Source organism: Danio rerio, chromosome 24 (assembly GCF_052040795.2).
Source record: "Danio rerio strain M-AB ecotype USA chromosome 24, GRCz13ab, whole genome shotgun sequence".
NCBI classification, from domain to species: Eukaryota; Metazoa; Chordata; class Actinopteri; order Cypriniformes; family Danionidae; genus Danio; species Danio rerio.
The window spans coordinates 32,417,501-32,444,173 of record NC_141044.1 but is presented as its reverse complement, the minus strand read 5'-3'; the positions used below and the strand labels follow the sequence as shown (position 1 = coordinate 32,444,173).

The window sequence follows — 26,673 nt, the reverse complement described above, 5'->3', positions numbered from 1 at the left end:
TGCTTAGAATAAATAAATTAATTAAACATTCATTCATTCATTTATTTTCTTGTCGCCTTAGTCCCTTTATTAATCCAGGGTCGCCACAGTGGAATGAACCGACAACTTCCCTTCCAACCGTAACCCATCTCTGGGAAACATCCACACACACATTCACACACACACTCATACACTACGGACAATTTAACCTACCCAAATCACATACATGTCTTTGGACTGTAGGGGAAACCGGATCACCCGGAGGAAACCCACGCAAAGGCAGGGAGAACATGCAAACTCCACACAGAAACGCCAACTGAGCCGAGGTTCGAACCAGCGACCTTCTTGCTGTGAGGTGACAGCACTACCTACTGCGCCACTGCCTCGCCTTAATTAAACATTAGAGGCATAATTTTAAAAATATTCCCACCTTACCAAGCGCCACACTACACCACTGATTCAGATGTTTAAATACTCTGGCAGCAGCGAGGAACCGAATCAAATTCGAATCTGACGCCTCAACTCAAGAGCAGAGAGGACAGAAAGAGTATTAGTCCATCTATCACATCTCTCTTTGCTCTGATGGCGGGCCGGACGATAAATCTATCCCTCTCACCCTTAAACAATATTCTCTCCATCTCTGTCAGATGTGGCTGCTGCAATTGTGGCAAATATCCAGTGAGAAATCACTACACTGTGTCAAGCACGCATGACGGTGGAAACTTGGCTCTACGCTCAATAAAGGAGATCTAAAGATTATGAGGGATTGTCCTCTTACTGAGAGCTTCTCTCCTCCTGTCTTATTGTAGCTGTGGAGTGATGGCACTTGTGGTGGAGACATCATGGACTTTTGATCAGTTTGAACGGGTCAGCGGTCAGAGCTGTTATTTCGGGACTCAGATAGATTGCTCTACACTGTTCTAGGGCTCCTACTATCAGGTCTGATCCTCAAAGTGCCCGAGGAACATGGGGAGACTTGAAGTAGAAAAAGAATCTGAACACCAATTGCTAATTTCCGAGGTCGTCCATGCACAAACTAATGTTCAAGCTTGTGAGATGCTGCTAATAGAGGACAAGTTTTCATTATGAATTGATCAAACATTTACAATGTTATAGTGTTTGCACACGTCTCATTTGATCATAAAAGTGCTTGCTAAAGGATTGAATCTACAGTTAATACAGTGTGGTAAACAAGAATCATGTGCAAAAGAAAAGAGCCAGAGGTCCGTCAACTATAATATATAATGAGCTAAAAATCTATTTCTTTACATAAAAATAGAATCGACAATAACAGCAGAGTTTTAAAAAAAATTGTTGAAATAACTTTTTTTCAGCTGATAAATAATAAAAACATTTTGAGACCATTGTCATCCGGATTTCATAGTCATATCACCCTGCAGCCCAAGACTGTTTACTCACTGAAGCCAACCAGGTCAGTACCTGGATGGGAGACCACAAGGGAACACTAGGTTGTTGTTGGAAGTGGCGTTAGTGAAGCCAGTAGGGGGCGCTCCACTTGCTGTCTGTCATTTATTCATTTTCTTGTCGGCTTAGTCCCTTTATTAATCCGGGGTCACCACAGCAGAATGAACCGCCAACTTATACAGCAAGTTTTAATGCAGCGGATGCCCTTCCAGTGGCAACCCATCTCTGGGAAACATCCACACACACATTCACACACACTCATACACTACGGACAATTTAGCCTACCCAATTCACCTGTACCGCATGTCTATGTCTTTAGACAGTGGGGAAAACCAGAGCACCCGGAGGAAACCCACGTGAAGGAAGGGAGAACATGCAAACTCCACACAGAAATGCCAACTGAGCCGAGGTTCGAACCAGCGACCTACTTGCTGTGAGGCGACAGCGCTACCTACTGTGCCACTGCCTTGCCTCCTGCTGTCTGTGTCCTAATGCCCCATTATAGTAAAGGGAACACTATACTGTCAGTGAGTGCCGTCTTTCAGATTAGACGTTAAACCATGGTCCTCACTCTCTGTGGTCGTTAAAAATCTCATGGCACTTCTTGTAAAGAGTAGGGTGTATCCCTGGTGTCTTGGCCAAATTCAGTCTATCGGCTCTTACCGATCATGTCCTCTCAATCATCCACTTACACCGAATTGGCTGTTTCACTATCACTACATCAATAGCTGGTGTGTGTGGTTAGCCAACACAATCTCACGGCAATTCGTAACTTTTTCATTTAGTGGCTAATTCGTACAAATTCGTACGATCTAATATCTACATTTTAGTACGATTTGCGTATCCCCCAATGACGGTTGGGTTTAGGGGTGGGGTTAGGTGCCACGCCTCCTTTTTAAAATCATACATTTTCTTACGACTGAACTCATATGAATTCGTACGAATTAGCCACTAAACTGCCAAAACGTAAAATATTTACGTTTTCTCGTGAGATCAGGCTGGGTGAGCACACTGGCGTCATTGTCCCGTGGCTGCTGTCACATCATCCATGTGGATGCTGCACAATGATGGTTATGTGGAAAGACCCCTATTTTATGATTGATAAGCGCTTTGGGTGTATGGCCATACATGGTAAATGCACTACATAAAATACACATTATATTACATTGAAATCTATTACATTTAAAGCAGCAAATGACAAAAAAGAAAAAAAACGTTTAGCAAATACAGTTGTTGTTAGATTTATAGCTGGCAGCTTAGTTAGTGAGACCAGGAGGGTGCACTTCTGCAGTCTGTGTGGGTCCTAACGGCCCAGTATATTGGTGGGAACTCTATACTGCTCTGTGAGCACTGTCTTTCACATGAACATCTTTCACGTTAAACCGAGGTTCCTACTCTCTGTGGTCGTTAAAAGTCCCAGGATGTCCTTCAAAATAGAGTAGCCGTTTAACCCCGGCATTCTGCCCAAGTCTCCTCATCAGATGGTGTGTGTTCTGGTTCAATATGGATGCCGTCGTGTCATCCAGGTGGATGCTGCTCACTAGTGGTGGATGAGGAGATGTGTATTGGGTCCAGCTAAATGTAAGGAATAATTAGTTTTTAGTGTGAACTGTGTTTAAATGGAAAATAGGTCTTTAAAGTACATTTTCTGGAAGCATTATTAATGTCATATAATACTTCTAAAATCATTTTAACATGATGATTCTGCTGTTAAAAATCACATTTCACATTATTAGCAATTTTTAAAAAATGTTAAGACTGCTAACCTGGTTAATTAACATATATATTTTTACAGTGTATTTTTTAAAGTGTATATATATATATATATATATATATACTGTACACATTTTCATGACACAAGAAGCAAGTCCTTTCGAATTACCATTTACACACTTATCTTACCATCCTGCATTCTCTTTTTTACCCCCTAGAGATCTTATTTTTATTATTTATAACATTGCTGGGAATAGATTTGGCTAAATGAGAAGCAAAAAATAAAATAAAGTGTGAATCACAGTACTGTACTGTATGTTTTCTCCTGGGTGCAGTGAAATGACTGGAAAGTCTGGAAAGGTGAAGTCGAGGCTGCAGAAGCTGATCTTGTTACTGCAGGTTGGATGAAAGTGGCAGGCGTTAAGTCAGCCTGGAATGTTTCTGATGTTATCCTTCCTAGCTCCTGTCAGAGAACACACACACTTAACATTGATGTAACAAACTAAACATCCTTCTACTAAGCAAACAAAATAGCTTCCTTAAAGAGGACACATTATGTTCCTGTTTTATAAGATATCAATTAGGTGTCCTTACATTGTGTCTATGAAGTGTCAGCTTGACATACCCCACAGATCATTTAATACAGCTCGCCAAATTTGCCCCTATTTTAGTGTGGAAAAAAACAGCATTTTTTTGTGTGTAGCTTTAAATGCAATTGAGCTGTTGCTTTCAAGAGGGCCTGCACACTCTTCTGACAAAAGTGATGTGATGCTCATAGATTGTTTGCACACACACACACACGCACGCACGCACGCACGCACGCACGCACGCACGCACGCACGCACGCACGCACGCACGCACGCACGCACGCACACACACAAATATAAATATCATTTTGAGACACTCAGGGATGAGTCTTGTAAACTGATTGTGAACATTGCGACGTTGTTTTTCCTTGCCTTGCCTTCCATGTTTAGACCTTGCTTTGTTTTGTTTGTTTATGTTGTTTGCTTCCTGCCTTCTGACCTATCGCCTGTTATTTAGACTACGATTCTGGATTACCCATGCACTTCAGTTTGTTCCTGTATTGGCCATTGCTTGCCTGATTATTCTGTTTAATAAAACTTGCAAAAGAATCCTCACTCCCTTTGTCAGTGTCCACTTCACAGTACAATAGTCACTGAGTCTAAAAGATAGGAAAGAAGAAAAAAAAAAACTAAATTATTTCAATAGGCCAAAGAGAAGTAGGTTTTGACTGAGAAGTTAAAATCGCTTCTTCTCCGTCTATTTGGACCCAAGAAATAGAGGGAAAAGTAGTGGAAATTTTGCAGGAGCACCAAAGTCATCTGAGCAATATCACAACAAAAGTTGAGGAAAAATTGCTAATTCCCTTTAAGTGAAGTTTATGTATAAACAAATTTCGAGAGGATCACGTGCTTATGATTGCTAGCAGCTGACCCGCATTATCCAATTCACTACTATCCAATCAGATGACTCCTAAACTACTATAAATACCCTGGGGTTTATTCCATTGCTATCTTCGTTTTGAAGAGGCAGCTTCACCGTAGCTAGCTCCGTTGAAAAACCTACTCTAAACCAGCATGGACAACCAAAGCATCTACAAGCTATCACCTACCAGCTATCACCTACCAGCTACAATCTACCAGCTACCATCTACAAATTACCAGCTATAATCTACAAGCTACTAGCTATAATTTACAAGCTACAATCTACAGCAGCAACAACAACTGCAGCAACAACAACTGCAGCAACAACAACTGCAGCAACAACAACTGCAGCAACAACAACTGCAGCAACAACAACTACTACTTCAAAACAACTCCAACAATTGCATCAACGACTTCAACAAACATCAAACCTTCCACTTCAACGCATCCGCTGTGTCTTCAACCCTATTCTCCAGCAAATGACAGCCAAAAACTCCAAAGCCATTGCAATGAAACTGAACCATTACCTTTTTCCTAGCGGTACACATGCTATGCACATGAAGGGAAGCTTTGCAAAATAACTTTACCAAACATTTAGACTAAAACATTTATAAATCTTTTGAATAACAAGACTAGTGTAAACAATGATTTTAACTAAAGATACTCGCCTCTTGCCCGTCCACTGATCCATAACATCTAACAGCTTGTTTGCCGGAATGTTCAGCAAGCAACAGCTCAAGCCATAAACAATGGTGAACTTGATCAACAAAATGGCCGCCGGGCTTTTTCACCTTTGGCACGCTTGACTGGCTCTCCTTCAAGCCAATAGCTGTAAGGAGAAGCTTCACCACCCAATAAGCTCTCTGGAGAAGGTCCTGCCCTCTCTCTTGACTCTGTTGCAAGTCTTATGAATGAATTTGGACCAGACAAGCTTGTGAATGAAGTTAAGATACCAACAAATGTTATTCATGGATTAAAGTAAAGCCAATTACTAACATTCCATTCACAGTTTTACTAAATGGTGACATCGCCCTTGAAGTCTTATAGAGTTCAGAGTTTGATGTTAGCAATTAAAAAAAAAAAAAAAAAAAAAAAAAAAAAATTATACACAGAGCACTGGGGTCCAATTACACTAGACCAGTGACTCATTTATTCATACACTAGTGTCTTACGTAAGCTTATAATGGCAAGTCAGTTGGATGTGAAACAGCAACAAACAACTTCCTGATTGGCTGCTATGAATAGGAGGACATTTCTGACAACGGAACTTCAATATACACTTCCAGGACCACCAGACAAACCATACCCCTTATCCTCAGCTCTCCATCCAGTTGCCATTCTGTGGGGGGATGAATGCTCACCTCTACCATCCTTGCACGTAGCGACATCAAGCTATCAGACCATGCATTAACAAAAAGACCATGACATTTGGCTGCAGAACCTGACCCTCATCCAACCCATTACATTTTATATGCTCTTCAAATACAATCACACTCTACATAAAGGACGCATTTCCACTCACATAGCTCACATCCACGATGCCATATTTCTCAAATTGCTTGAATTGCATTGTCACCCTGATACTAACTTCTGATTTCTGATTTCAGATCTAACCCAAGGATCTAACCCGGGCGTTCCAGCTCTCCCTTCCTTAACCTTATTCTGCTCCAATCTACAATCTGCGACTACCGAACCTGCAACAGTGAATTCGTTAATCAAAAAGAATCGATAATAAACTCTTGATAGTACTATTCTTGCCCCACTGTTCAGCGTTCGTGTATTAGTCCTATTGACATTGCGACTTGAGAATTCTCTAGCAAAAACCCTTGATTATTGGTCTCCGCTCCTCACAATTCTATATTCCTAGCATTAACAGCACCATTCCATCAGACGAATACTCGCTGAATTATCATGATATAGACCAAGCAATTTCGCTCATCAGTTTAGCCGGCCGCAATGCTTGGCTTGCAAAAATAGACATTTCATCCGCCTTTAAAATCATGCCAATTCACCCAGACTTCTGGCACCTTTTTGGCATTCATTGGCGCTCACAATTTTACTTTGCAGTCCGATAAACTTTCGGCTGCAAAAGTAGTCCTAAAATTTTCGATATGCTCTTAGAAGCATTATGCTGGATTTTATCTAATAACTACGAAATCCCGCATATCATCCATCTCCTCAATGATTTTCTCCTTATTTCCCTACCTTCTCACCCCCAGCTGAACACCTATCGATCACCCAAAGGTTTTCGAAAATCTAGGCATCCCCCTCGCAGAGGAGAAACAGCCGGTCCCAGCACTTCCATAGAATTTCTGGGCATCAACTTAGATTTGAATAAATTTCAAGCATCCCTTCCCAAAGAAAAGATTGACCGTATAATCTCTTTATCTCAAATTTTCCTCGAGAAACCATCATGCACCAAACGCGAACTGCTATCTATTCTCGCGCATTTCAATTTCGCGATGCGCATAATTCCCCAAGGCCGCCCGTTTATTACTCACCTCCTTCAGCTCTCCACCTCGGTCCCCGGTTTAGAAGATACCATATATCTTTCTAAACCCAGTCGCAATGAACTCAGCTTATGGATCTCCTTCCTTAAGCAATGGAACGGCTGTTCCTTTTTCTATAGCGACCTAATTTCTTCCCCGGTGGTTATTAATTTATTCACTTACTCTGCCCCCTCAGTCGGGTTCGGCGGCTTTTACCAAGGTCACTGGTTTACTTCAACGTGGCCCGCAGATACTCAGTCTACCCAGAAATCAGCAATCATCTGCGCTTTCGAACTATACCCCATAGTCGCAGCAGCGGTTTTTATGGGTAGATGAATGGTCCGCCTCTAGCATTCTCGTTCATTGCGACAACGAAGCCACCGTTTATTGCATTAATAAAGGACGCTCGCACGCACTTCCAATTATGCCCTTACTAAGACGCCTCGTTTGGACGGCAGCCAAAAGCAATTCATTATGACTGCTAGACATGTTCCAGTTTGCAAAAATCAAATTGCTGATTCTCTCTCTCACTTTCTTTTCCAGAAATTTCGGCTCTTGGTACCGGAAGCAGACCAGCATCCAACACCTGTTCCACTCTATTAACAATGATATTGCCATAAAACTTCCATATCTCTGATCCTTTACGCTGTCGCACCAAGGACCCTTGAGTCATATTCAGAAATGGCTATCACATCCAATTTCAATCCCGCAATACACCCCACTATATCTGATCTAACACTGCTGAATGCTGAAACACTCGCCTTTTTCATTAAGCAAAGCAAAACAGATCAGATAAGCAAAGGGCATTTTATTTACATTTTTAACATATTTTCCCCACTCAGCCATTCCAAACTCTCCTAGCTTTCTCCATTCAAGGAGAGCAAAAGAGTCTGACCCACATGCCCCACTTTTTACTGATGACGCTAACCGTCCAGTAACCCGTTTTTGGTTTCAAAAACATCTGAAAGAAGTCCTTCGCCTTTCGGGCTTTTCCCCCGAATTGTATTCCAGCCATTCATTTAGAATTGGCGCAGCCACCACAGCAGCTCACAAAGGTCTATCCCCACACCAATCCAGACCCTAGGCCGCTGGTCCTCCGATGCCTTCAAAGCTTACATTCGCCTCAGCCGATCCCACCTCAAGACAGCCCAGCTAGCCCTAATCAGCTAAATTCCAAACTCCAACTAGGGGTACGAGCTCGACCCTAAGTAGGCTGGAGTACGTGTGTGTGTGTGCTTGCGTATGGGTGCGCATGGAATGTGTGTGATTGCTCGCGCAAAGACAGCGTGCGTTTGCACACATACACATGCATGTTGCACGCAGATATGCATGGGTACAGGTGTACGTCTAAGTATGCATATGTGCCTGCAAACAATGAGTATGTGAACATAGGGGCACTACATGTTGTGCAGGTTGCATGTATGCTCTTAACTTTCCTTTCAAACCTACTATGCTCCTTCCCTCACCATGCTCTGACCCCCGCAGGGGTTCAATCCGAATTCGACTCTCGCGAGTCACCCCTAGCCCATCCCCGGCCACCCCTTCACTACCACCCCCAGTAAGAGCCTGCACTACCCCCTCCCTCTTCCCGACTCTTACTGCCCCCCCCCCCATAGCTCTGACCCCCGCAGGGGTCGCGCTGAGCTTCGACTCTCGCAAGAGTCACCATTTGCGCCCCACCCAGGCCATTAGAAATGGTATGTATGCGCATGTTATACGCATACATCCGATGTATACCTGTACCGATGCGTGTGCATGCACATGCCGAAACAGGAATAGACGCACGTGCATGCTCACGCACGCAGGTTATCCCCTCTCTCCTTTTCTTCCTTTGGCGTCGAGTTCCTCCGCCCTCTCTTTTCTTCCTTTCTCATAGGCCATCAATCCTCAGCTCTAACTCCCGCAGGAGTGACTAAAACGAGCTTCGACTCTCGCAAGAGTCCCGCCCCGGCCACCCCCTGCTGCAGTCTCCACCGCCCCCTCCCTTTCCCAGACTTCAGCAGGGGAAATGCCCACAGCAGCTCTGACCCCCGCAGGGGTCGCTCCGAGCTTCGACTCTCGCAAGAGTCAATCACCACCCACGCCCGGCCCTTACCATGTAATAACCATATATATTCATATATATTTATATATGCATATATACTTTTATATTCTCCTTTTCTTCTTTCTGGCGTTGAGATTCTCCGCCTGGCAATTATTTGCCCCTTCTTTCTTCCTTACAGCGTGAGTGCTTCCGCTACTTTTACCCTTCTCTGATCTTCCCCCTTATCTCCTTACCCTCCTATTTCCTCAATTCTTTTCCAGCGTTGAGTCCTCCGCTAACTGTCTTTCTTTCAGCGTCACTCTTTCGCTATGTTCTTCCTTACGCATAGGCCCTCAATCCTCAGCTCTAGCCCCCGCAGGGGCGACTAAAACGAGCTTCAACTCCCGCAGGAGTTCAGGCCCTGGCCACCTCCCACCCTCTCATGCAAGAGTCTCCACCGCCCAAATCTTCCCGACTCTTGCTTGAGCAAACTAACCCCAGCTCCCACCCCCGCAGGGGTGTATATATTTGAGCCTTGACTCCCGCGGAGTCTATCCAGCCCTGCCCCCACCCCGCCTAAGCTCTAGCAGCCTACTTTGCTCTGCTCCCTTAGAAGCTTCTCTTCCTAAGCTATCAACGCTATATCCAGCAGCCGGATATGGCTTGTTACACCTGCTTTTTGGGGGGCTCTTCAATACGCGGCTGCTGTCCCGAGCTATTCAAAGGCATTTTTGGGGAGTTCCCGAGATCTACCTGAGCTCAAACTCCCCTCCCGCTTTGCAACGGGAGGGAGTCCTGGGCTCGAGGATCTCATGAGCTCAGGGCTCTCTCCCGGGACAGCATGCCAAACAAGCTTATAATTAATCATCAGCTAAGTGTGAACTCTTGAAGTGAAGTTTATGTATAAACAAATTTCGAGAGGATCACGTGCTTATGATTGCTAGCAGCTGACCCGCATTATCCAATTCACTACTATCCAATCAGATGACTCCTAAACTACTATAAATACCCTGGGGTTTATTCCATTGCTATCTTCGTTTTGAAGAGTCCCCCCTTCCTCCCCTACGCCTCCTTCTTAGACGGGTGACACGGTGGCCCAGTGCCTAGCACTGTCGCCTCACAGCAAGAATGTCTCTGGTTCCTGGCTCTACCAAAACTAGCAGACATTTCTGTGCGGAGTTTTGCACTTCTCCCCGTGCTCACGTGGGTTTCCCCCGGGTTCCCCGGTTTCCTCCCACCACCCAAAAACATGCAATTAAGCCAATTGAACAAGCCAAATCGTCAACATAGACACGCTCCTAGTTAGTAATTAGTTTCAAGAGCATTCACTTGCTACAGCAGGGGAGTTCCCGAGATCTACCTGAGCTCAAACTCCCCTCCCGCTTTGCAACGGGAGGGAGTCCTGGGCTCGAGGATCTCATGAGCTCAGGGCTCTCTCCCGGGACAGCATGCCAAACAAGCTTATAATTAATCATCAGCTAAGTGTGAACTCTTGAAAGGCCAGGTAAGCAAAATATGCACATTTTACCGCACTAAAGGTTGTACATTTTACTCCACTATGTACATTTTACTTTATTTCTACCCCACTAAAAAACTTTTCTTTTTATGTAGTTAATAACAAAAGATAAACTACGTGACCTTGCATTGTGTATGTCAATTCTCACATGTGCTTGGTTGTGAGAGATGTAGTTTGGGGACAGAGACAAAGTAATCTGCGATTCTTCCTAAAGTCAGGCAGTGTGAAACCCCCTGTTGCCGATCCATTCTACAGTGTGAACACAGCAGCGACGGAATGCTACCCCAGATAGTCATGCAGTGTAAAAACACCTGATAAAAATCCTGCAGTCTGAACTCGGCATTAGACAAAGTTACCGATTTATCCTTTTTGATCTTTTCTGGGCTGATAGATGCACATGAAACTTGATTACAGCACTCCCTCACGGAAAAAAAGTCAGATTTTTATGATATATCCCCTTTAATCTCCATCCTCTAATTACCCAACACACCCACTCAAATTGAGACATCTAAATGAACATTAATATTGCATTTGCATGTGCTTGTGTACGAAAAGTGTTTTGATGCTGACTGGACAGCTCGATTTGATTAATACAAAATTAGACGGTTAAAATCCCATTAAATCTCCTAGTTTCTTCAGGTTAATGCATCTGTTTGTGTGCGTGTGTGTGCGTGTGTGTGCGTGTGTGTGATGAGCGAGTGTAAGGTCGTCCGGTACCGCAGGAGGATTCTGGGAGAAAATCGCACAACTGGGATGACCGCAGCCTGACAGCCCTGAATTAATTGACGAGCCTCCAAGAGGTTGTTCTTTAATAACTTATCGATCAGTCGGGTCAGACATGCAAAGCGTTCGCCACAGCCTGTCGCAAGCTAAGCGGGATCCTTCCGGAATATCTTATACATGTAGAAGTGATTAAAGAAAGTGCCGAGTTCTTTGATCACAGAGTAGCCACAGGCATGTGTGTGTGTGTGTGTCCTGTGCCGCTCCATGAAACCGCTGAGTGAGTGTGTGTGCATGCATATTCATCTCAGATAACAGATGTCAATGTGAGCTCGCGTTTTGCCGCTTTTGTTCCTAGCTGATTGCATTAACATGAAGGAGACAATGACTGTCATATGACTTACATTCTGTTTTTGTGTTATAATCACAGTAGAGATGTGATAAGCGTGTTTTTTTCCAATAAATAATGTGGCCTGTTGTTATTTTGATATGCAGTTCATGAGCCACGCTGACTAAAATAAAATAACACTTATTGGTGAGAGCAAATGAAGACAAGCAACATTAAACCAGAACAATTGGGAACAATCTACCCCAACCATCTTTGACCACAACTTATGAATAAAAAAATACATAAACAAACAAACAAACAAACAAACAAACAAACAAACAAACAAACAAATAAATAAATAAATAAATAAATAAATAAACAAATAAATAAAACAAATAAACAAACAAACAAATAAATTAATGTAAGTGAATTCGGAAATGGGTCATACAAGCTAAAAGACTGGCACAAGCTTTTGAAGTAATTATTTATTAAATCATTTATTTAAAAAAAAGCTGTAAAATGTATTCCTGAAGCAAATAGCCTTTTTAATTAGTCTAACTAGGCAGGTTAGGGTAAAAATGCAAGTTATTGTATAACAATGGTTTGTTCTGTAGACTATCGAAAACAATATAGCTTAAAGGTGCTAATAATTTTGACCTTAAAATGGTGTTTAAAAAATTAAACACTGCTCTTATTAATATTATTAATATTATTAATACTTTCTCTAGAAGTAAAAAGATTTACAGACATACTGCAAAATTTTCCCTGCTCTCTTGAATATAATTTGGGGGAAAATGTAACAGGTGCCAATAATTCTGACTTTAACTGCGTGTGTGTGTGTGTGTGTGTGTGTGTGTGTGTGTGTGTGTGTATGTATATATATATATATATATATATATATATATATATATATATATATATATATATATATATATATATATATATATATATTAAATAAATTACATTATTACCCTATGCAATGTTGTTTAGTGGCAAAAATGTGAAATAGGTTTTACTTGGTAAGAGAGTTTTGTTACTTAGTAAGGACAGGTGAAATCATTGAGTGTAGTGAAATTAACTTGTCTGGAACTACTAAAAAAACTGCACACCTTAATGTTCATCAACCAATCCAAATCAAGTGTTCTTGTAAGCAACTTAGATTGAAATCCTTATATAAGAAAAGTGTAACATACTTAGTTGACCAAGTTAAAAGTATATACAGTTGAACTATTAGCCCTCTATATTTTCCACAAATTTCTATTTAATGAAAATAATTTTTCAATTTTAATAAATAATGATATTTTACTAGACTTTGCTTTTCAAAATACTAGTATTCAGCTTAAAGTGACAATTAACTAGGTTAATTAGGCAAGTTATCGTATAATATTAGTTTGTTCTGTAGAAATTAAAAAAAAAAAATATATATATATATATATATATATATATATATATATATATATATATATATATATATATATATATATTGCTAATTTTGACTTTAAAATGGTTTTTAAAAAATAACAGCTTTTATTCTAGCCAAAATAAAACAAATAATACTATATGCAGAAGTAAAAATACAGAAAATACTGTAAAAAAAAAAAAAAAAAGGCTTGCAGTTAAACATCATATAGGAAATATTTAAAAAAAGAAAAAGATTTACAGGAGGGCGAATGATTTTGACTTCAATGGATTATACAATGGATTCAATTTTATTCTCAATTGTATCTCATGTTGCATGATTGTGAAAGCTAATGAAAAAATAACAGAACAAGATTTGGAGGAAAGTATGCATTGCTCCACAAAATGTGTGGGTATTAAATTGAGAAATAATAGGTTAACCACAAATAGAGGTCAACCTAAATAAATGTGAGTGGTGGGCAGACATTCGGGAGCAAAGCAATTTTTTTTCAGAGCATGAAGCAGCAGCATGCAACCACATGCTTCCTTCCTGTTGTTGTTTTTTGATTGCATATAAGCTAAATGCTGTTAGATTGGTTGTGAATAAAAGCATGTCTGATTAGTCAGTGAAACACAGCAGTCACAAAAAAAAAAAAAAAGTATAAAATCTTTTTTATCTTGTGCTAGCAGTCAAGCAGGACAAAGCAGCAGGGCTTTTGTGTTGGATCTTGGCGAGTGGTGCCGCTCTCTGTGCCGCCTCTGTTCACAGCCTCACTCCCACTGAAAATGAACCAACTGCAGAGAGAATCAAAAAGAGATGTTCAAGGTGATAAAATTAACACACAAAATTATGTTAAAATAGCTTTGCTAGTCTAGATATAATGAAGATATAAAATGTCGCCTCATTCAACAAAAACCAAACAAAAACTAATTTTATTAAGCAGCTATATTCATTAAATTAATAGTGTGACATCTGCAGGAAAAGAAAAATAATACATTTACATTCTAATGAAGTGTTGCAAAAATAAAATAACAATAATTGTATTGTTCTCTTGATTAAAACTATTTAATATATTTCCCTAACATATTCATTGGAATGTAGTGGAGTGTAATGGAGTGGCCAGCTAAATGCCCTGACCTGAATGCAAGTAAAAACTAAAAATTCACATGATTTTTAGGAGATAGTTTGTTCGTTATTGGCTGAAATACCTGTTCTCGAGTGCCAGAGGTTTCCTCAAACACTAGTCATTGTCATTTAGATTTTTTTTTTTTCCAACAGAAAATGAAAGTTGATTAGAATAACAAATTATATAATTTATTGCAAGTGAAAATCTGGGGTATTCAATTAAAATTGATTTCTGAACTCTTCTGAAGTGAGAACATATGCATTGTCATTCATTCATTTTTGGCTTAGTCCCTTTATTAATCAAGGGTCACCACAGCAGTGTGAACCATCAACTAAAAATGAAAATAAAAATGTATTTCTATTTTGCAATGTGCATTGATTTTGTAATTGCATCAGTAGTTTATAGTAGATGTTAATCAGTAGTTTACAGAACACTATAAGTTGTAAAAGCAGAAAAAGTGAATTTCAGTGGTCACTCAATCTTTCCATAGCTGTATACACACAACTTAAAAGAATATAATTCAAGGACGCTTTAATTTTTAAACTGCTTTTCTGCAAAATCACTTTTAATATTCACTTACTAATGGAAGCATTGCAAGCCAGTTTCCTTTTCACTCTGCTTAACACAGGAAAGGTGAAGAGAAGTGGTCCATGAAAACCAGTATTGACAGGTGAGGGGCACCTCCGTCTACAACAAGGTCTGGAAAAGGTCATTGGAAGCATGTGGCATTCAGAGTGGCACTCAGCCAAATGCCTCTCACACACATAAATGACCAGAGAAGTGCATTTCAGCGGCTTCTAGAGTACAAACTGGTAGTTGGCAAATAATTCCATCTTATGTGCCTAAATATATGAAGAGAGATGTAATATTTTGTCTATTGTAGGGCAAGACTCATTAATTCCGAAGTTTTTTGGTTGATATTAATTGTTTTATATGCTCATAAATGTATTCTCATAGCTTGATAATGTTTTGAATAATCGACTAAAGGCATATGGTCTGTTTTGAGGATGTTTTTTGGTATACCTTTCTGGATTTTAAGGAATCTTAAACCTTGGAGGATGAGAAAGCTCTCAGATTTTACCTACAATATCCTAATTTGTCTTCAAATGATGAACAAATGTTTTAGGGAAGTTGGGAATGAAATGACGGTGAGTAAATATGAACAATTTTCATTTTTAACTATTTCTTTAACACTGGTGTTTTAGACTGTGTGCATTGGCTACTTTGCTGACCAGCTTAGCTGCAGTCAACTAGATTGTGTGTCTGGGCTATACCTTGCCAAATGGCTTAACACTAGTGGATTATGGCTATGTGTACCTGGGCTACCTTGTCAAACATTTAGGCACTAATATAGCACAATATGTGTCCTAGTTACAAAAGAATATCACGTTGCAGGCTTATGGAAGTATATATATTCCAGAAACCACCTGTGCAAGTTTAAATGAGAACCTTTATAAGGCCATTGCCATAACTGTCATCATGAATGCTTGTTGGCTTCCTGAAGTGAAATGGCAATTTATAAATAAAACCCAGAGAAAAAGACACACATACTATGGAACAAAGAGCCTACACCCTTATTGACTCATTCAACCTGTTCAAACGGACCCAGATGGGTAAAAACAGATCCTGAATCCTACCTCTCTTCACAAACACACACCACAACATCGCACAATAATCAAACCAACACAAAAACATTTATTACATTATTTTACACATTATTTTTTTAAGCATTATTTTTATTTGTGTTGTTTTTGGGTGATATTCGAAAATGTGCTTGCAGAAAAAGCAATGATGTATTTAAATGTTGTGGAGCAAGCCCAATGGCTGCTAAAGCTACAGCAACCAATCATGTGTGCCATGTAGTTAGAAGCATATTGAATAGGACTTGAACAAATTACTTCTACTTCATGACAGATGTTGCATTTAAACTTCTAAATTGTTTCATTCAAAAAGGGATTTTAATCATTTTAAAAAGTGTTTAATATTATTATAATCATGGTGACACTTTTACACACTATGAATCATTTATTAAGCATTACAAAATAGTTTATTCATTATCTGTTAAGCATTAACTCTACATTAACAGATGTAAGAAAGCAGTTCACAAATACATTAATGATTGTGTTTCCATACTTTGCTAATGACTCCTTTTTCATAACTAAATTAAGTATTGCATTATTTACAAACCAGTTATTTAAGAATATTTGGTGTTTTTTTAAGAACATTCAGAATGTGTAAGTAAATTATTAATAAGCTTTTCAAATTACAATTTGCATATATAAATATTCAGGCATGTAATAATAGTTACTTTATATGTTAAAACTTCTTAGCCAGCGTGAGGACGTGGATGCACTGTGGCTCTGTTTTTGCAAATGTCAGTGTTTATGAATAGATTACATTAAAAAAACTTGAGTAATCTTGACAAACTATACATCAGTCTAAAGCAACGACCCTCAAGCAGCCATTGTAACTAGTTGTTTTTCAATGGGAAGCTTATAAAGAATGTATTTGCTAAATTTCTGTAAGTTAAACAGAAAACGCTTATTAGATATGGAGTAAATATCATCCTAATAACAAGACACGCTTTCATTGCTTCACATCAGGGTTTATTTTGAATCCTCATTATTTGAGTCCTCAGAACCACATTCCTTCAAGCACATTTAGTCCAGTGACATAATAGTGTTGAATTATGAATGGTTTTTCACTGTTTCTTCCGGAGACCTGTTGTTTACATTGTTTACTTATGTGCAAAAACAGCGTCTTTGTAGTAAAAAGCAAAACGATGAGACCACGAACATAATAAAAAGTCAGAGTTATAGTTACTAAAATCTAAACAAAGCAGTCCAGTGTTTTGATGTTCTGCATACGATGTCTGTCAGTCACTTGCTTCCTAGTTTGACTAATGGAGAATTTAGCATATAGCTGCATGATTCTAACGACATATGGTGTAGTTTATTAATCTGTTGGACACGTTGTTTTATTGCACTCTTTGCGCTGTCACTGGTTCAGTGACCTGTCAATCATTACTGTGTGTCACGTGATGCACCTGCAGGCCTCCACAGCTTTATGCTAACAGTTCAAGCTAACAGCAGAACATCCGGTTTGCAATAACAAAACAAAGAAAAAGGATCGTCAAAAGTTTTACTTTGCTGAAAGGAGTTTGAGAGATTGTTTGAAGCGATGAGGAGTTATATTTCTAAGAGAGAGCTGATACAAAGATGATGTAGATGAAGACTAACTTTTGGTATTTTCAAATGGTGAGTTTAAAACTGTCAAATTATAATACATAATAAATGTTTTATTAACTCAGCTTTATGCAGTTTTGTGACCAAACAAAATCGAACGATCCAAGATGAAGACTATTTATGCTTTGTAAATGCCTTGTAAATGACAATTAAAGGCTGTTATATTCTAAAGCAGGAAAAAAAGAGATTCAGTTTTTATATCTTTATTAATTTCTAATCATTTCCAGATACACAAATGAAGCTGTATGAAATGAAGAGATAAATCCTTGCATTCTTATGTAAAAATAAAATTACTGTACAGTTTAAACATTAAAATGTAGCATCATAATATATTGTTATATTATTTTAGTGCTCTTATTTTGACACACCTGTTATTCAGCAAATATTTGTAATGTAATGTGTATTTATATAGCTCATTTATTGTGCATGGCCATACACTCAAAGCGCTTCACAATCATGAGAGGGGGTCTTTCCAGTGTGCAGCATCCACTTGGATGATGTGACAGCAGCCAGGACAACAGCGCCAGTGCGCTCACCACACACCAGGGGCCTCATGTACGAAGACTTGCGTGGAAATCTTACTAAAACATTGCGTACGCACAAAGCTGTAAATGTGCGTACGCAGAAAAAATTTCAGATGTATGAAACACTGCGTACGCCGAATCTCACGCATATTCTTTTGTACATCCGAATGAACGTGAAACTGAGCGCAACATGCACGAGCGCAAAACCCCTCCCTGCCTCCTCCCCCGTATGAATATGCTAATGACTATGCTAATGGAAAAACCCAACGAAAAAGCAACGGCAAAATCAAACAAAAAGAGAAACTTTGAACAGAATGTGAATTGGAGGTGCGGCTTTCGGAGGTAGACCGGAGAAAAGCGGTGTTATTTGCAAGTTTGTTCTCCGGAATTAACAACAAAAGAAAAAAATAGAGTGGGAGAGTTTAGCTGATACGGTTAACACAGTTGGGTCTGAACATCGCACGGAGTGCATTTAAAAAAGAAATAGTGTGGTTTATATCTGTAAACTGTTGCAGTACCCTTAACAGTCTCAGTGGCGCACCTCATAAGAAGCATATGATCATATACTGACACGTTCGAGCACAAGTTCGGTTCGAATCCAGCGTCTGATGAACTCTATCTTCTTTTTTTTCCCGCTACAAATCAGATTTTGCCCACTATTTATCACGAGAAAGACAAGTAGGAATCATTAATAAGTTTGTGCATCATATTTTATTTGCACATTTATTGAATGGAAATGTTTCTGATTCACGCATGCAAATTTATCTTCAGATAGTGTCTTTATAGCAATGTGCGTGCAGTAGATAGCTCAGATTACATTGGGAAAACAGGCGACCGCTGCAAATTGTGCTTTAATGTTTAGCTGGTCAACTGTATGGTATGGAAATCTTACATACCTACTATATGAACCCGTCTCATACAGCTGCCATTGCAAGGATCAGACACTTTGTAGAGAAGAATTTAACACAACTGCCTCTAGGAGTCGCCAATGGAAATAAAACAGACACGCACAAAAAATGTGCGTACGCCTGCCAGAAAGCTGCCGTGAAGGTGCGCACATTCCCACGTTCAGTTCATTGTTAGTAAATCCAAACGTGAGCGATTCTGAGCGTGAAACCTGGCGTACGCAAAGTTTTTGTGCGTACGCAGCGTTGATACATGAGGCCCCTGATGTAGGTGAGACATTAATGAAGCCAATTCGGTGGAAAGGAATGGTGGCTAAAGGCCAATGGAGGGAATTTAGCCAGGACACCAGGGTTAGACCCCTACTCTTTACGAGAAGTGCCATGGGATTTTTATTGACCACAGAGTCAGAACCTCGGTTTAACGTCTCTTTCGAAAGACGGCACTTACTGGCAGTATGGTGCCCCCTTCACTTTAACTGGGGCATTAAAACCTCTCTAACACCACTTCCAACAGCAACCTAGTGTTCCAATGTGGTCTCCCTTCCAGGTAGTGACCAGACTCAGCCCTGCTTAGCTTCAGTGAGTAACCGGTGTTGGGCTGCAGGGTGATATGACTGTGGCATGTTTAAACTTTACAGTCATTGAATTTAGATAAGTTTGTAAAGATTTATTGTTCATTTGATACTCATTCTTTAATTGTCCTTTATAAAGGATTTACAAAGCATAAATAGCCCTTGCTTTAAATTCAATTTAGATATGAAGCATATAAATGATTCATAGTGTGTAGTTATTATAAAGTGTTGACATTATCATTTATTTTTTCTCTGCAGACGAAATCCCAACTAATCTCCTAATCTTTCAAGAATGATTATTTCTTTCCGAATATATCTCGAAACACATGTACAGTATATTGCAGTATACTAGTATCATGCCACCCTAGCATTGTCATGACAATATTTACCTAATTAAATTCTCAGAATCCTGTGCTTAAACTTAAATCACATACTAAACTAAACATCAATCATAATGTATTTTGGTCTGAAAAGTTTCAGATATGAAGACACAACATAACCCAATGCCATAAAAAAATCTGCAGATGTTCTATTCAAGATACAGACCCTACTGTAAGAACTTGGCATTGAGGACACTGAGGTGATTTTGATGCCCAAGAAGCAGGTGGTGTGCTGCCAAAAAGGCCAATAAATGCAGCACCCAAGACACTGGCATGGATGAGCATTTATTAGGAAGTGTTCCCATGTCAAAGCCACTGCCAGCATCTACAGCTCAGTGGTTTGCTTCGCCAGCTTTGAACTGCACTAATTAAGCTGACTGTCTTTATAAACAACACCTCTGTCATCTCAGTGTTAAATTGTTGTTGTTTGACTTACTCTCTCCCATGTGCACAGACACCCACAGTATATGTAATAAGATATTTATCAGTTAACTCAGCTGGAAATGCAAACATCCCATCTCTGAGGAGCTATTAAAACATTTATCTGTTTAAGCATCCCAAAAACTAACACACAGATTCAATTATTGGATTTTTTGGCGGGACTGTTTGTGATTCCAACCAATGGAACAACAACTAAGAAAAGTCGAAATGTTGATTGATATTATTCAGTTAAAAGCTTTCTGATTTTACATTTATTATTTTCCATCTGCTTGTATGAATTAAATTGTACAACATATCTTTTTTTGTTTGTTTGTTTTTAATAAACACTGTTTTTTAGAGCTTTTTACTTATTACTCTGAAAAACTCTGAAAAAACTCTGAAAACTCTGAAAAAAATATTAACACTGACAATTTTTTTTTTAATTAGAATACTAAAATTATTTATACAATTGTAATTTATTTTAGCATTTTAATCAAACAAAAGCAGCTTTAAAAACATAAACCCACAAATATATATTTCTGTATATACACTCATCGGCCACTTTATTAGGTACACCTTACTAGTACTGGGTTGGAACCTCTTTTGCCTTCAGAACTGCTTTAATCCTTAGTGGTATAGATTCAACAAGGTACTGGAAATATTCCTCTAAGATTTTTTTCCGTATTGACAAGATAGCATCACGCAATTGCTGCAGATTTGTCAGCTGCACATCCATGATGCGAATCTTCTGTTTCATCACATACCAAAGGGGCTCTTTTGGATTGAGATCTGGTGACTGTGGAGGCTATTTGAGTACAGTAAACTCATTGTCAAGTTAAAAAAAAAAAAAAAACAGATATGATTTGCGCTTTGACATGGCGTATTATCCTGCTGGAAGTAGCCATCAGAAGATGGGTACACTGCGGTCATAAAGAGATGGACATGATCAGCAACAATACTCAGGTAGGCTGTGGCATTGACACAATGCTCAATTGGCACTAATAGGCCAAAGTGTGGCAAGAAACCCCCACATCACTACACCACCATCAGCAGCCTAAACCAATGATATAAGGCAGGATGGAGCCATGCTTTCAGGTTGTTGATGCAAAATTCTGACCCAACCATCCAAATGTCGCAGCAGATATCAGAGACTCATCAGACAAGGCATTGTTCTATTTTCAATTTTGGTGAGCCTGTGCGAATTGTAGCCTCAGTTTCCTGTTCTTAGCTGACAGGAGTGGCACCCGGTGTGGTTACCTCAGTTACCTGATAAAATGTCTGGTGACAGACATATATATATACCTATTCATATTCATCTGTATAGTGAGATATAGTGAGAGTCTTTCTTTTTTGAACAAAGCATGTATGAAAGTTGGATGACCTACTTGTGTCATCTACTAAATAATGCTCTTTGAAAAAAGTTCATAATTCAGCTCCTTTCTATACTATAATCGAGATTTTATTTATTTATTTTTTTTTTTTTGTCGGTTCTACAAGATGCAGATGTGTAAATAAAATCAAGCATCAAGTGATTTTCATTTTAGAGATTTCTGAGAAGTGAGGTGTAAAAAGTTGCAGCAAACAATGAAGCAATGTTATAGACTCAATTCTACAAAGGTTAAGCATAGTCCAGCACATTAAACAGCCTTGCTGTGATTCTGACTGATGAACTGTGCTTGAGAGTCCCAGACGGCGGACACTGTGTGCAGGTTGGGGGGAGGGTTGTTTTTTGATGGGGTGGAACTGCCACTTGATTCGCTCCCTTCTGATTTCCTGTGTGCTTATATTTGTAGATTTATGTAAACACGACATGCCGTAAAGAGATGTGAGAACTTCTTCCATGCTTTATGTGTGATTCCAAAAATTATAAAATGAACAGGAACATCACAAAAAATGCACACCCGCAACTTACATTTCAGCATATTTTTAAGGAAAGTTCTGAATTCTGAAAAGACCTCCCCTTTGTAAAAAGGAGAAGATGGGGTGGAAAGGAGGGATTCTTCCAAAACAAAGAGAAGGCAGTAGGCAGTCTTGTCTGTGCCTTTAAAGCAAATGAGCTAGTTCTCCCCACCCATCATTCCCATGTAAATGTCAGAGTGTGTCTCCATCTCCTGCTTTGTTAGATAAACAGCACAGTGACAGACAAGAGGGAAGCAGATCTCACGTAATGTTTGTGTGAAATACTACAGTAAAAGCTTTCCCAAAGATCATTTGATGTATTTGTTGTGGAGTCAATCCAAGCCTTTTTGCAACGATGAGTCACACACAATTTCGTTACAATCATCACGCTCACACAGTGTGTGCATTTAACTTTGCACCGCTTTTGCATGCAAATGTGACAGGATACACATTTATATCTACTGCTGTATGGATATCAGTTATTTTAATGTACAAAATAAACCTGATTTAATGTTCACAAACCGGGATGGAAGTGTGTTCTTTTATAACTGTACTGACATGCGCCTGTGGTGATAAAGTAAAATCACTGTAATTCATTACAAACATGCAGCTGTTAAAACTGTTTTAAATTTGTAAAACTCATTCTTGATCATATTTGATGATGACTGATGATCACATCGAGTTCAACAGATCTGTTAATCCTGTTTGCTTTGCGCACGTCCTTGTTGATATGATTATGCACGTTACTATGGAGACATGTAAATGCGCGGCTGTCAATCAATTCTGTGGGTGGGGAAACCGCACTCCTACGTCACGTTGCGGTGGCACTCAAAACAAGAGGGATTTGGATGCTAATTTAACCTTGGGAAATTTAATAAAAGAGACTTATTGTGTTTATATCTCTCCAATATGACCGTGGACACACTATATCTACACAGTTCTGTCCAAACAGCTTACAAAAGATGATTTTCATCATAGGTGCTCTTTAAAATTAAATCATCTTACAGTTATCTTATAAAAAAAATAATAATAATAACCCCATTGGTGTAGAAAAATGAATGTGATTTTAAATATAGCCCAAAACACCTATATACACTGGAAAACAAAACTTATGTACTTTTTTATTAAAGTTCAAATGGCCTATTTTAAGTTTAATTATCAGTAATTTGAAGTGAAACATTTAAGTTACTTCTTCTACTTCTACAGTAAACTTCTTTTTGGCATTTCTGGAAATTTTTAAATAGAATAAAACTAGAAAAAAACAACCTTTTATTGTTAAATATTGAGATTTACCCTTCCTACAGTCAACTGTATAAACGCTAAGATCTACTTAAATTCACCATAATGTCTTAATGACAGAGATTGCTGGAAATATGTCTACCAATTATGCATAAGAAGAGAAAGCAGCCCAAGCATGTGCATGCAAAAAGTACAGATAACACAGGGAGACTTAAACCTATAGAGTCCAATCCTTCAATCGTAATGCCTTTCAAATTATGCTCAGGTAAGCACTCGCCTCAGGCCATTTGCGAGCGAGGTTGAAAAACAGTGTCCAGAAGCAAATCCAACGGGTCCAATTATGCTTTTTTGCAGGCCTGTTCCTTCAGTTGTGCTGTGAGTTTCTGAGGCCTCAGTCCCGCTAATCTGCATATGACCTGCAGTTTTATGTGTTTGTGCTTAGAATATTAGCATACCACTTGGTTACTGCTGACGATGGATGGGAAATATGTCTACAGCCTATGAAAATTAATTTGATTAAACAGGCCTCTAATGGATTTAGTTGAGTAAACGCAACAAAATGGTGTTGGGTTTATTAGACAGTGCATTATTGAAAGATAACTTCATTTATTTTGTATTTGGGATAAGCATAACACATTTTAAAAAATAATTCATACAAAAATTATAAAAATTAACATAAATCTTTGTCATTCCAAACGGTTTGTTCTGTTCCAAGATGGAAAATATGACAGTTTAATATTTAACTTAAAAAAAAAAAAAAAAAAAAAAAATATATATATATATATATATATATATATATATATATATATATATATATATATATATATATATATATATATACACACACAAAACAATTCTGTCTGGTGCTGGAATCTTATTGGCTGATAGCTGTGCGATGTTCTGTAATATCAGGACTCGTACAGCCTCTTCACCTTTGTATATTACTACGCCCACATAGAGTGACAGCAGAACAATAAACTCACTACAGTTTGACAAATATTGCAGCTGTTGGACAGTGATGTACTTTGAGGCTTTTTTAGTTGAGGATGTAGTTTTTTAGATTGCAACTATGCAGTTTATTTATAATGACATTGCCTTTTGTAAATATTCATAATTTTGGTGATTCTGCGCGTCGGCAGCCATCAGCCTGTCATTGAGCGGTTGATGTTCCACCACTAGATTGCGACAGAGACCGCATAATATGTCCATAGGGAAGAAAAACAGCATTTCTCAGCGTAAGTTTCTAACTTAAAACTACAGCTGAACAAATCATTACAGAACAGGTGACATTCTAAGTCGATCGCTCTCTCTTTTGTATTCTGTAGTGCTGTATTTATAACACAGTAATCTGGTGGTGTTCGCTTTGCTTTGACTTCTTCTGGGGTTAATTTTTGTGAAATCCCGACTTATTACAAGAGAGAAATATGGGGAAATCTTTGTAGATGGATGGCATTTCATGCCATTCAACCTTATAAATTTAAAATGTCAGCAAAATCATCTATTTTGCCATCATTTAATGAATTATGCTAGAGAATCATTCAAATTCTAGTTCTAAAATGATGTCTGTGATGTAACCATGCTTGATTTTCTTTTTTATATACATGATTATGTCATCAAACTGTTGTATAAACCCAATATTACACTCATAACAGTGCAATATGGCTGTATATCGTCAAAGGTGAGACACTGAGGCACTCGACATTGGGCTTTGAGCCTATATGCACCCCTCCCACCAGTGCTGATATACAGCCATATCACACTGCTATAAGTGTGATTTTGCTCATATATGTTATTATATTAAACATGTTAATGATATTTCAGCTTTATATTAATGCCAAGTTAACAAATTAAATTATTATTATTATCATTATTATTATTACTATTATATAATAATAATAATAATAATAATAATAATAATAATAATAATAAAAACTACATAAGTAAAATAAAAAAGGAACATCTTATGATTTTAGTTTTACTATCAGGGTTTTAAAAATGATTACATTATATATTATATTATATTATATTATATTATATTATATTATATTATATTATATTATATTATATTATAAATTCTATTATAATATGATAATCTTTTTATGAAAACAACATGATAAAGAAAGATTTAATGATTATTATTTCACTATGACTATATGTAGAAGAGTTGGTACATTTTTCAAAACTTCTGTACTCTGAAACCTAAACTATAAATTATGTCATATGGGTTTAGGATGACACGAGGGAGAGTAAACAGGCAGACTTTTCCTTTAAAACCAGGAATCAACCACCCAAAAGAAAGAACAGAATAATGTCAACATGTTTTCCAAACAATCTACAACCTGCAATCAAATGGTTGGCTCGAGAAGCGAAAAATACCTGCCTGTCAAAGACAGCTGCTGTTATCCTTATGCGTGGAGATCTTTTCCAGCCCGGAGTGCTGGTGTTTGCTGAAAGCAAGGAAAGGCAGACAAAAGACACCTCTGCTTGGCATTTCCAGTGGTGTCAATCACAGGAAGGGCTTTCAGAGTTGCTTGTTTACACGAGGGATGGTGCAATCACACTCAATTCTCAGCAAGCGCACATCGCTGCTCTGTAGCACGAATGCACGAACCCCCGCACGTTTCCACTGCATCCTAAAGATCAAAAACACACAAGATGCAAAATTAAGATGCTTTTTTAAGTCCAAACTGGCATTCATGGTTGGAAATCCTCTTAGGCTGACGACAGAAACTTGATTACTAATAGTTTTAAAATAAACCAGACTGTCTAGACTGTTGTTTAGTCTTATTATGGAGCCTTGAACCAAAATAAAGTTCTCATAAAATTAAATCAAAGTTTTTTAGATGTTAATATCAGTATTGTCCGTTTTTAAGATATCTATAAGCTAGTGTGCTCCAAAACAGTAACAAAATTTAGATTTTATAAAACTGATATAAAAATGTAAAGCTTGCAGTTTGTCACTTCTGCCAAAATGGATCTATAATTTCTTTTTACATCACCTCACACTATAGTTTTTATCACATCATAACCAATCAAATGCTCTCCATAATCTGATAGGCCCCTCCCTCCACTTAAGCTCAATTACTCTCACAGCTGGCGGAGCGATGAAATACTATTGGCTGTTTTTAAAAAGAGGAGGAGCTACACTTTATTCCACTCTCTTTTCGTGTTTCAGTTGAGATTATGACAAACACTGAATAAAATGCATATTTTAAAGCACTTCACGGGATCTTCAAAGTTTATTAAAAAGTCTTTTGTAGATGAAGGATTTTTTAAGGGGAGGATTTTTCCCCAATAACAGCACTCTCTGTATTTATTTACAC

At 38.5% G+C, this 26,673-nt stretch overlaps 1 long non-coding RNA gene across 3 annotated transcripts in view; it reads right to left on the bottom strand.

Annotated features, from left to right (window-relative positions):
* Positions 1-13,334: 13,334 nt before the first annotated feature.
* Positions 13,335-26,673, bottom strand: part of LOC141380727 (uncharacterized) — a 119,320-nt gene continuing 105,981 nt past the window's right edge. The window contains exons 3-5 of one of the 3 annotated variants that reach the window (XR_015525117.1): positions 25,731-25,983; positions 14,747-14,865; positions 13,335-13,834 (exon numbers count right to left, since the gene is read on the bottom strand). This is a non-coding gene — a long non-coding RNA (uncharacterized LOC141380727). The remainder of the gene's footprint in view (positions 13,835-14,746; positions 14,866-25,730; positions 25,984-26,673) is intronic. The other 2 variants (XR_015525116.1, XR_015525118.1) reach the window with 2 other exon arrangements.